The following is a 13100-nucleotide window of genomic DNA, read 5'->3' on the forward strand; positions in this document are numbered from 1 at the left end:
AGGAACACGACACCAGCACCCCACCCCCTGCAGATGGACAGCCACCCCACAAATGGTCCCTGAGATCCAGGAACAAGACAGAGAACATTGCCAAGACCCCCGCCAGGAAATGAGACCCCCCCGAATGTCACTGTTCGGTCCCACTTTGTCACCCTGTCCATCATCAACTGCCCTTGCTCTACTTCCTATGCCCCTTTGGACAATGCACCTGTGAAACAAATAGACTGGACTCTTCCATGGACATTCCTCCACCATCACCCCCGCCCATTTTACAACCCCCTGTACTTATTTGTGCATAAATAAACACCCTTCAATCACAAAACAATCTGGAGTCAGTCTGTGCTTTCACAAATGTGTAATTGCAATAACTATGGAATATAGCAATGTCAATTTAATTGTTCACAAACCGATGAAACACAGCTGTAGGGCTGGAGGAAATATAGCAGAGGGCACAAAGTGGGACCCACATCTGTTAAATGGAAAGGCAAAGTGACAAGTCAGCGTCCATACACTGAGTGAAAATGACAGACTTGTGCTAGCTCCAACAATAGTATGAGATGTGTGAGGCAGTGACATCTTCTTAACTGTGTCTCACTAGAAGTATTGCTGGATAATGTTGTTTCTGTTGTCGATATCCTCTTCTTCTGCCTCCTCTTCTTATCTGTCCACAGGCTCCACAGCTGCCACAAGACCACCAGCTGGACCATCCTCCCTCAGAAAAGGCACCTGCCGTCGCAAAGCCAGGTTGTGCAGCATACAGCAGGCCACAATGATCTGGCACACCTTCTTTGGTGAGTAGTAGAGAGAACCACCTGTCATATGGAGGCACCGGAAACTGGGCTTTCAGGAGGGTGAAGGTCCGTTCAATCACCCTCCTAGTTCGCCCATGTGTCTCATTGTAGCGTTCCTCTGCCGTTGTCCTGGGATTTTTCACTGGGGTCAGTAGCCATGACAGGTTGGGGTAACCAGAGTCACCTGCAAATTTCGAGGGACAACTGTTAGACACACACTAACCCGTAGGGACAACCCAAGACCCAGACAACAATTCTTACTGTATAGGGTCCTTGTCCTCACCTATAAGCCACATACGGTGCCTCTGGAGTTGCCCCATAACATAAGGGATGCTGCTATTCCTCAGAATGTAAGCGTCATGCACTGAGCCAGTAAATGTGGCATTCACATGGGAGATGTACTTGTCGGCCAAACACACCATCTGCACATTCATCGAATGGTAGCTCTTCCGGTTTACGTACACCTGTTCACTCCTGCGGGGGGACCAAGGCCACATGTGTCCCATCATTGGCACCTATGATGTTGGGGATATGTCCCAAAGCATAGAAGTCTCCTTTCACTGTAGGCAAATCCTCCACCTGAGGGAACACGATGTAGCTGCGCATGTGTTTCAGCAGGGCAGACAGCACTCTGGACAACACGTTTGAGAACATAGGCTGGGACATCCCTAATGCTATGGCCACTGTCGTCTGAAAAGACCCACTTGCCAGGAAATGGAGTACTGACAGTACCTGCCTCAGAGGGGGTATCCCTGTGGGATGGCGGATAGCTGACATCAGGTCTGGCTCCAACTGGGCACACAGTTCATGGATTGTTGCACGATCTAGTCTGTAGGTGACTATTACGTGTCTCTCTTCCCTTGTCGACAGGTCTACCAGGGGCCTGTACACCGGAGGATGCCGCCCAATCATCACCTGCCCCAGCGGACGTGCCCTATGGACGATAACAGCGAGCAGAGAGTCAGCCAACACTGAGGCATCACAAATTGTCATTTGTACACATTTATTAATCTGCGATGTGCCTGTTACTGTATGTATGCAAGGCCTACATTGGTGTGATGCAGTTAAAATTAATGCCACGTGGCCCCCTGAAATGGCAGCTGCCTGACCTGTGTGGTACACCGTCGCGGTAGGCAGTCGAAGACCACGGCGCAATCCTGCATTGGTAAACATTGGACCCTATGGGTCCTGGGAGCCAATGACGATGTATGCCGGCGGTGACGGTACGCACCGCTGCGGACGTGACCGCCATTTTCTGTCTGTTCCCTCACTTGATACCTGACCTTCAACAGGAGAGGACCTACACTCCAAGTGCTGCTGTGACCTCAGTCTGGAAGCGACAATGGCTCATGTGTCTGGGGAAAGGGCCCCTGCCTTCACTTCGGAGGAGTTGGAGAAACTAGTGGATGAGGTCCTCCCCCAGTACACACAACTGTACAGTCCTCCAGACAAACAGGTGAGTACACTGTGAGAATGCTGCATGGGTAATGCCTGTTTGGAGTGGTGTGGATGGAAGAAAAATGGGGGGGGGGAATTGAGGCCTGCATGTGCGGACGGTGAGTGTATGTGCGTCAGGGCAAGGGTGGGAACGTGGGCCAAAGAGGATGACGGTCCGGACGGGTAAAGATTTTCGGTTAACCTGTACTATTCCTCTAGGTCAGCGCCCACCAGAAGAAGAATATTTGGCGTGGCATCGCCAAGGACGTCCGGACCCTGGGGGTCCACCACAGACGGAGCACCCACTTCCCGAAAAGATGGGAGTACCTTCGCCACTGGAGCAAGAAGACGGCAGAGGCCCAGCTGGGGATGGCTTCCCAAGGTGGGAGGGGTGTCCGTCGCACCATGACCCCCTTGATGTTCCGGATACTGGCGGTGCCGTATCTGGAGTTGGATGGGCACTTGAGGGCATTACAGGAGCCACAAGGGGGTGAGTACACCATCATTCTGCTGACGTTGCGCGCATTACTCGGTGTCTGGGCGTGGGAGGTGGACAGTGGGTGCCCCTAGGCCAGGGCAACCTTTTTAAGCAAGGTCCCTTGTGAGGCAGGCTCTGTGGCACCCCAACCCCACTAGTGGTTAGTGCCGTCTACACATAGTCAGGCTCCTGTGACTTTCAGGTGTGCGGCAATCAGGCTTAGGCCTTGTACCCCATGGGCATGTGATAAATCTAGGAACTATAAGTGCATGGCGTAGTGCAGAGGGCTCCTGTGTTTGTTGTGTCCACCAATGGTAGTGGTGTTGCATGCACTGAACATGTCTTTCTTCTGTCTCCCCCCCTTTTTTGTGGTCTCCCTGTTCTTGTGTGCAATAGCATCATCAGGCGGAGAAGCAGTGGCACCGGAGCAGGAGGGAGCTGCATCCCACTTGGCCCTGGAGGGCGTAACAACAGAGTCTGAGGCCACCAGTGGGACAGAGGGTGAGGGGAGCTCCACGGAGGGGGCAGAAGCAGACAGCAGTGACAGTGACTCCTCCTCTGATGGGAGCTCCCTTGCGGTGGTGGACCCCTCTGTGTCCCCCGCATCAACAGGTACAGCCACCACCCCCCCTACCAGCACCGCCCTCCCAGCAGCCCTTCAGCGTGTGTCCTGTGCCTGCTCACCCAGGAGGGTGGTCATCTCCTTTGCCCCAAGCACCTCAGACCCTGCCCCAGTCAGCCCTGCTGCTCTCAGTGAGGAGGCTATTGATCTCCTGAGATCCCTCACTGTTGGGCAGTCTACCATTCTGAATGACATCCAGGGTGTTGAGAGGCATTTGCAACAAACAAATGCATACCTGGAGGGCATTCATTCTGGGCAGGCAGCCCAACAGAGAGCATTTCAGGCTCTGGCCTCTGTACTGATGGCAGCCATTGTCCCTGTGTCCAGCCTCCCCCCTCCAACTTTCTCCACCCAGACCCAATCCCCTGTGCTTCAGCCTATCCCAAGCACACCATCAGACCAGCATGCACACACCTCAACACACAAGGGTGGCTCAGGCAAACATAAGCACCACACATCCCACAGGAACTCATGCAAGCATCATACCCATGCACACATACCAACATCAACTGCCTCCACTGTGTCCCCCTCCTCCACTTCTCCCTCTTACCTCCCTGTCCCGTCTCCACTCACACCCGTATGCACTACATCCTCAGCCACTACCTCCATCACCAGCACGCCCATCACCACACACCGCTCACGTGCTCTCACCACCCCCACTACCATGAACACATCCTGTGTCCTCTCCCAGTGTGTCTGTGAGCCCTCCTCCCAAAGTACACAAACGCAGGCACACACCCACCCAACAGCCAGCCACCTCACAACAGCCTCCAGCCAATGCACCTTCACCCAAATTCAGCAGACGTACACCTCCTACAACCACTACATCTACCTTCACTCCCAAACCCTCTCCATCCACCCGTCCCAGTGTGTTAAAACACTTTTCCTGGTTAAAATTGACCTCTTCCCTACACCTCCCCCCGTCCTTCCCCTAGGGCCAGGCTTTCCAGGTCCCAGCCCAGCACCTCAGCCACCACATCCCCAGGCACAGTGGTGCTAACATCTGCAGGGTCATGGAGTGCGCCAACCATCAGGGCTGCCAGTGTGCCACGGAGCGAGGGCAAGGCCATTCCGCCACCTGCCAAGGTGAAAAAGGTGCCCACATCCCAGAGGGATAAGCCGAAAGCACCTGCCGCCAAAGGGTCAGGGAAAACTAAAGGGGATAGTGGCAAGACAGCTGCACCACCATAAAAGGTGGGGAAGGGCCAGAAACTGAAGGGCAGGTCAGAAGAGGGCATGGTGGCACCGACTGAGGGACCAGTGTCACACCTTCTATTCACGTCAACACCAACCTGTACGGCGGAGAAGACCGCCACCTGCACCGCCACCTGCACCGCCACAGAGCCCGCCGCCAGCACCGCTGCCACAGAGCCCACCACCAACACTGCTGTCACAGACCCCACCGCAAGCACCGCCGCCACAGAGCCCGCCCCCAGCACTGCTGCCACAGACCCCGCAGCCAGCACCGCCCCCACAGAGCCCGCCACCAGCACCGCTGCCACAGACCCCGCCGCATTCACCGCCCCCACAGAGCCTGCAGCCAGCACCGCTGCCACAGACCACGCAGCCAGCACCGCCGCCACAGAGCCCGCTGCAAGCACTGCCGTGACTGACACTGGCGCAAGCACCACCAGCGGCCCGCAACATCCTGAACCAGTGGCACCATCGCAGACATGGCTGCCATCCCCAGTGGTCAGTCGTCCGAGGCTGGTGGTGAGTTCCAGGAGCCTGGCCAGCTTCCATGAAGCATCACTGTCATCACAGTTGTCACCTGCATATGGAATGTGAAGCCGCAGCAGTGTGGGGTATGTCTCTGCCTCCATGGCGTACCAACCTACATGTACTTCGGCAATCTCGTGGCACACACACCCAGGCGATTGTATTGTTGCGGCCACAATGCACATGGAGCACTCTGGGCACAAAGCTCCCTCCAGAACCAGTGGAATATCACATCCACTACCTCAGTCCTTGGCAGGATGAAGCACTCTGGGCACAAAGCCCCCTCCAGAACCACTGGAGAAAGGCATCCACTACCTCAGTCCTTAGCATGAAGAAGCACTCTGGGCACAAAGCCCCCTCCAGAACCAGTGAAGAAAGGCATCCACTACCTCAGTCCTTGCCAGGATGAAGAACTCTGGGCACAAAGCCCCTCCAGAACCAATGAAGACAGGCATCCACTACCTCAGTCCTTGGCAGGATGAAGCACTCTGGGCAAAAAGCCCCCTCCAGAACCAGTGGAGAAAGGCATCCACTACCTCAGTCCTTGGCAGGATGAAGCACTCTTGGCACAAAGCCCCCTCCAGAACCAGTGGAGACTGTTATCCACTTGAGAGACTGTGGCTTTGCACTCCCCAGGATGCAGCAGTGGGTAAACCACCCACTGGAGAGACTTGAGAGACTGTGGCTTTGCACTCCCCAGGATAAAGCAGTGGACAGACTGTGGCTTTGCAATCCCCAGGATGCAGCAGTGGGCAAACCACCCACTGGAGAGACTTGAGATACTGTGGCTTTGCACTCCCCAGGATGCAGCAGTGGGCAAACCAACCACTGGAGAGACTTGAGAGACTGTGGCTTTGCACTCCCCAGGTTGCAGCAGTGGGCAAACCACCCACTGGAGAGACTTGAGAGACTGTGCCTTTCCACTCCCCAGGATGCAGCAGTGGGCAAAACACCCACTGGAGAGACTTGAGAGACTGTGGCTTTGCACTCCCCAGGATACATCAATGGGCATGGAGCCCCCTTGTGGAGCAGTGGCGTTGTGCATTCATCAGGCTGAGGTGCCCCCCCTCCTCCTCCTCCTGAGGTGCCTGTATATTTTCTATGTGATGCCCCTCCAGTGTTCTCTCCGTTTGGAGTCAGGTATCTAGTGTGGGCCTCGCCCATGCATTTTGGGCCCAGTGGTCCACGGACAATGATTGGTGCACTATCCGGACTTGTGTAGTTGGTGTACATATTTGTGTGTACTGGATTTTGAGTTTTGACTGATGGATTTTTTTTAATTACAATTGTTACAATCATTTCTTTTTGTCCTTGCGTTATTCAAGGCGGGTTGGGGGCGTATATGTAATTTTACAGCATGTGTTTGTGTGTATGGTGTTGTGGGTGAGGGTGGGGGTGTTGCATGTTGCGTGTGTGTGTGTGTCACTCTCTTTTTCCCTCCCCCCCCTGTGTTGTAGGTGCAGTACTCACCGTGGTCGTCGCCGCCGTCATTGGAGCTCCTGATAGAGGAGCAGGAAGACCATTGCTGGCAGGATCTGCAGTTCGGGCTCCATGGTGTCCTGGTTCCTCGTGGGGTGTGGAGAGGTGAGTGTTTTCCCTTCTGTGTACTGTTTCCGCCGTGTTTTTATTTGCGTTGGTTCGGCCCCGGAAAAGGTGCCAGATAGCCGTATTGTGATAGGGTGGGCGGTACATTGTGTTCCGCCTGTCTGTTGGCGGTGTCCGACACGCTGTTTGTTTGCACCGCTGTGGCAGTCGGAGTGTTAAAGTGGCAGTCTATGTTGGCGGTTTCCGCCACAGTCGTAATCCCATTTTTTTCCCGCCGGCCTGTTTGCGGTATTACCGCCGTTTTAACACCGACCGCCAGGGTTGTGATGAGGGCCATGGTCTCTTTGAATACACCGTCATGCCCTTTGGACTGTGCAATGCTCCAGCAGCATTTCAATTTTTCCTGAATGACGTCCTTAGAGAGTATCTAGACATATATGCAATAGTATATATCAATGATATTTTGATCTACTCTGACAATGAATCCGAACATGTACAACATGTCAAGAAGATTCTCACAGCTCTTCGAAAGCATCATTTATGTTGCAAACTAACCAAGTGTGAATTTCATGTTACCACAGTTGAGTTTTTAGGGGTTATCCTTACCCCTCAAGGTATGGTCATGGCAGAAAAGAAAGTACAAGCAGTATCAGATTGGCCCACTCCAAAGACTGTTTGAGATGTACAGTGCTTCCTGGGTTTTGCAAACTTTTGTCACAGGTTTATAAACTATTTCACTCAGACAGTGGCGCCAATCACCAAGTTATTGAGAAAGAAGGAAAAATGTGTGTGGTCTCCAGAAGCTGACAGAGCCTTTTCAACTTTGAAAGAAGCTTTTTCCACTGCCCCAGTCTTGACTCACACTGATGTGGATCGTCCATTCATAGTTGAAGCAGATGCCTCAGATGTGCCAATTGGTGCAGTCTTGTCACAACGAAGTAAAGGCACTGGCCAACTTCATCCTGTAGCTTACATGTCTTGAAAACTGAAAAAAGCCGAACAGAACTATGTCATTGCTGAGAAAGAGCTTCTGGCGATCCGTGATGCCTTTAAAGAGTGGAGACATCATTTGTTAGGTGCCAAGTACACTATCACAGTATATACTGATCATTGCAATCTCCAGTTCATGAGTTCAGCTAGACTTTTGACTCCTCGGCAATTACGCTGGATGCTGTTTTTTGCCGAGTTCAATTTTGTGGTAACTTTTCATCCTGGTAAAGATAATCGCAAAGCAGATGCCTTGTCCCACCAAGAGTCTACCACGTTACCTACAATCCAGCCTTCCAGAGCTATCATTGCTCCAGACAAGGTCCTCTGCATCATAAGGACCGAAGCCTTCTTTGAAGACATCTGTAATTCCTTCACCATTGAGAAATGGCAGGCATGGGCTCAAGCAAATCCCAAAAGATCAATCAAGCAAGAACTACCTTTCCATGACGCACGTTTGTTCGTGCCCACTACCAAGCTTCGCAAGTTAGTATTTCATTGGTTGCATGTTATACGTATGGCACGTCAACCAGGCACTCCTAAAACTCTGGAATTATTGCAACGCTATTTTTGGTGGCCTACTCTGACAAAAGACATTAAAACAATGGTCAATAACTGAAATGTCTGTGCTCGCATCAAGACAAGTCATTCAAAACCCAAAGATTTGTTGAATCCGCTCCCAACTTCACTTCGACCTTGGGAACACATCTCGTTAGACTTCATTACAGGTCTACCAGTTGTTCAACAGCATTCAGTAATCCTTGTGGTGGTAGATAGTCTCACGAAATATGGACATTTCATTGCCTGTAAGAAATTGCCCACCTCCAGTGAACCGGCAACTATCCTACTGAATAGAGTGGTCTGTTATCACGGGCTGCCAAGAATGATTCTCTCCGATCGAGGATCGCAATTTGCCTCCAACTTCTGAAATACGTGGTGCAAAACACTTCAAGTTACATCCACACTATCTACTAGCCATCATCCTCAAACAGATGGCCAAACTGAGAGACTGAATCTGACATTGAAACAATACCTGCGTGCTTACGCTGAGAAAGCACTTCATCCCTGGACATCAATGCTCTGGTTAGCTGAACTAGCCTACAATAACTCGTTTCACACCTCCACTGGTGTCACACCCTTTTTTGGCTTGTTTGGCTACCATCCTGATACCTTGCCCATCACGATTCCTCAAGAAAGTTCTCTTCCACCAGCTGTGTCGGAAACCATTCAACAACTCCACCAAACCCAGAAACTGATTCAACAGCATCTAGAAAAAGCTAAACAAAAATACAAAAAGCACTACGACAAGAAACATTGTGAAGGACCTGAGTATCAACCAGGTGATAAAGTGTGGCTTTCTATAAGACATATTGACTTCAAGAAAAAGCACATGTTTAATCCCAAATTCATAGGTCCTTACAATGTCCTCCAGCAAATTAATCCAGTGACCTGTAAACTGCAGTTGCCCAGGTCACTACGTATTCATCCGGTTTAACATACTTCCCTCCTGAAAAAAGCAGTCCAGAAGGTACGCTCCCAACCAGCTCCAGTTCTAGTACAGGGGGAATTGGAATACGAAGTTAAACAGGTGTTGGATTGAAAACTTAGAGGTCGTAACCCATGGTATCTGATCTCTTGGAAAGGTTACAGTCCTGAAAGCAACTCATGGGTCTCCGCATCTGACATTCATGCTGCACGACTAGTGGGACTTTTTCATCGTGTTAATCCAGGCAAACCAGGCCCTAGAGCACGTTTGGGAGAGGGGAGTACTGTCAACATCAGGACAGTGCACGCTCTACGGGCGACAAAAATGCAAAAACCCAGTCTTTATGTAAGAGCATAATTCATGCATTGTGTTTATATGCAGTATGTTAACCTTTTGCATTGCAGAGTTTAACCTTGAAAACCACTATTAATGATGTTTGCAATAACTGTTCATTTGCAAGGTATTGCTGCAGGCTTACTGAGTGTGTTAGGGTGTGGTCCCTTTCTAGGACCTTCTAGAAACCTTCCCTGCAGCTCCACATGCTCACTATTCAGAGGTCCTTGTGCAGAGCAGCAGCAACTTCCTGAGCTCCTGTTCCGGAGGCCTACCTTGATGTTCCAGGCCTGCCCTCATTAGATTGGTGATCCTTGAGCAGGGTGGTAAGGCGGAGGTCGGGCTGGGCCCCCAACCCCGTTCGCAAAGACTTTCGAGTTTTGGGCCTAGTTGTGAAACTTTCAGTGTGTGTGATCGTTTAATAACATTTGCATATTCTTGTTCGAATCGGCAGTGTGCGCGATTCATTGCTAGCATGTAAACCTTGACGTTCAGATCGGCAACATTGTGTGTGATCATTTCATGGCAGTTGCATATTCTTGTTCGAATCGGCAGTGTGCGCGATTCATTCCCAGCATGTAAATCTTGAAGTTCAGATCGGCAACAGTGTGCGCCATCATTTTATGGCATTTGCATATTCTTGTTCGAATCGGCAGTGTGCGCGATTCATTCCTAGCATGTAAACTTTGGCGTTCAGATAGGCAGCACTGTGCGCAATCATTTCATGGCATTTGCATATTCTTGTTCGAATCGGCAGTGTGCACGATTCATTCCCAGCATTTAACCATTGACATTCAGATCTGCAGCAGTGTGCGCGATCATTTAATGGCATTTGCATATTCTTCTTCGAATCGGCAGAGTGCGTGATTCATTTCTCTCATGTAAACCTTGGCATTCAGATCGCCAACATTGTGCGCGATCATTTCATGGCATATACATATTCTTGTTTAAATCGGCAATAGTGTGCGCGATTCAACCCTGGCATAAAGCGCTTGGCTTTTAGTTCAACAGTGTGCACGATCATTTTATGGCATTGAAAACTTTGGTGTGTTGTGTTTGTTGAGGTGCACACATTTATCCCGAGCATTTGGATTTTCTATGAAGATGCTTAATTCAAAGTGCGACATTCTTTGTGCATATTAAGTCCCTAGTACAATTCCTGTTGTTTCCAGGGAATGTTTCAGATAGCCTTTGTCCTCATGTAAAAATGCAATGTTTGTTCTGAAACATTATTCAAGAAGGTTCTTGTTTTCCAGACAGTATGTGGTATTTCATGAAAAACTCATATGAAACATTGTATTAACCCATTCTTGATTTTTCCAGGTACCTATATTTCTTGAGGTCTAGTTATAGTCGTTTCTTAGGTTATCTATGATTACAGTATAAAAACTCTTCGAACCATAGTCTAATGAAAGTCAATGTGATTATATCTTGATATTGTGTTGTTTAACCTCTTGCTTCCTACAGGTCTCCTTCCCAGCTGTTCTCTACCTAATCCCCTTTTCCCCCACTTGGACTCTCTCAGGCTCTGTGGTATTTCTATCGGAGCATTGGAGCTGTCTAGTGGTGGATATGTTGGGAACGTGCGCAGGCCCCGAGGATCTGGTCTCCCTGACAGGTAGTCATTTTATTAACGGAAACAAGGCAATGCGACCCCTCATCCTTGAATCTGAAAAGGCCCCAGGGACCCCATCCCCTCGGGCTGACTCTCAGAAAATTGGGAGAGGCCCCCTCTCCAGAGCTATTCAATGACCACAGAGACCCCATCCCTTGGGGCCAGCTGTGAACGGTGTCCTGGGGTCCCTAACCCCAGAACATCATCTTTTCTCTACACTACCCTAGATCATAGGCAGTGAAAGAGTTATGTGCTCCCACACAGTGGGAACTCAAAGCTGCTCCTGCTGGGTGGGAGCACAAAGCTGCTCCCACTGGGCAGGAGCACAAAATGTTTTCCCTGCTTGCACTCTTTGGCAGGGAAAATACATAGAAGTCAGGAGCAAAAGAAAACTTCTCTTGCTGGGTGGGAGCAAATCCGGGTCCTGCTGCACTCATATGGGTGCATGCTGGGATGGCGGTCTGGCTGCGGGGGTCTTGGGCCTTCCTCTACAGCCCTCAGTGATGGAGCAGCTGTCAGGTAACCCCGGGTGGGTATCGGGCACACCACTTTAAAAAAGGCTGTCTCCTGCAGTAGCAGGAAGCAGGCAGGGATGCAGGGACCCTGATGCTTCCCCTACAACCCTAAAGAAAAATAATGGGCACTGGGATACCCCTTAAGTAAAAAAATGCTGTCTCCTGCTTGCCCAGGGCTGTCCTCATGACTCACTAAAATAATATAAAACTGTGTGTTCCAATAGGGACCAGGACACCCAAAAGGATAAACATAACAATATATATTACGCATCATACTTATGTTTGAAACTTCTACTGAGAAAATCCAGAGCTGCCCTAACAACATAATATGGCACTAGAGTTAGGGAACACAAGAATGGGACACAAGCAAGGAGTGTACTGTGAAGTAATGCAAACAAGCCAAGCCTCAACAATATCTGAACTCCAGTTTCGGTATAGCAATGTTTGGACTTGGAAAATTGTGTCAAAGGATCCCATGCCGAGGGCCATATTTATCGAAGTATTGTGTCGCCCATGTGCCATGCAAGACGCAAAACCTAGATGAGATTTACCAAGCCACGCAAGTCCACCTTGCATAGCCCTGCATGGCTTGGAAAATCTGAAGTAATGCAAGGCAGTACAAGTGGTGGGACTGCTACATGGAAGGAGCATGGGTTATCCCACACATTCACCCACCTATTCTGAGGCAGTCCCAGATTTACCAACACTGGTAGACCTGAGAATGTGTCAGAATTATACACTCCCCCTCCAGAGGTGTAACAAGGAGAAATATTTATATTTTTCCTCATTTTTTCCTCTTTCTGAGTGTGCTTCATATAGAAACATACTTAGAAAGAGGAATATGCATCTAAGGATTGTTTTGTGCAGGAAGGTCTCCCTTCCTGCGCAAAACAATCCTGTCTGCATAGCAGGCACCCTTGCTCCATAGCGTAAGGGTGCCTGCTTTGGCGCTACGCTGCTCATTGTGCCGCAGCATAGGCAGAGGACAGACATGTGCCATATCTTGATAGACAGAGTGCATTGCTGCCCTCCTTCTTTCATGCAGCGCAACAAGATGTTTCACGGTGCTCAGCTGATGATGTCAGATGATTTCAGTGCCTTCTCCTGTCCAAAAGAAGGCCTCGCGTCAAGACAAGGTTTTTGCTGTAAACCATATCCTTTGTCAAAATTACATTATTCATGTTATTCTTGAAAAAGCTCTTTACGTTGTATGTACAATATAAGTATTTTCATTTAGCTTCTCTACTTGTCTAAATATAAAATGTTTCAACTCTGGAAATAGAGCCTTCCTCTAGAAGAATATTAATTGCCAAAACTCTCCTAAAAGCTTGCAAATTCTCTATATGATGGAAGAATCGACAATCTTCAGATTCTTCAGTGCAGGTAAATATTTTATGAATTATCTATTCATTTTACGCCACTACAGAAATGTTTCAATTTTGTATTTTTTTTTAGACATTTTCAAGTGTTTGATAACTAAGGAAATTGAAATACATTTATGTACCTATGTCTATTTTAAAAAATAGAATTCCATATTTTCTTTATGGAACAAACAAGAACAGTCAGGAACTG

Source organism: Pleurodeles waltl, chromosome 1_1 (assembly GCF_031143425.1).
Source record: "Pleurodeles waltl isolate 20211129_DDA chromosome 1_1, aPleWal1.hap1.20221129, whole genome shotgun sequence".
NCBI lineage: Eukaryota > Metazoa > Chordata > Amphibia > Caudata > Salamandridae > Pleurodeles > Pleurodeles waltl.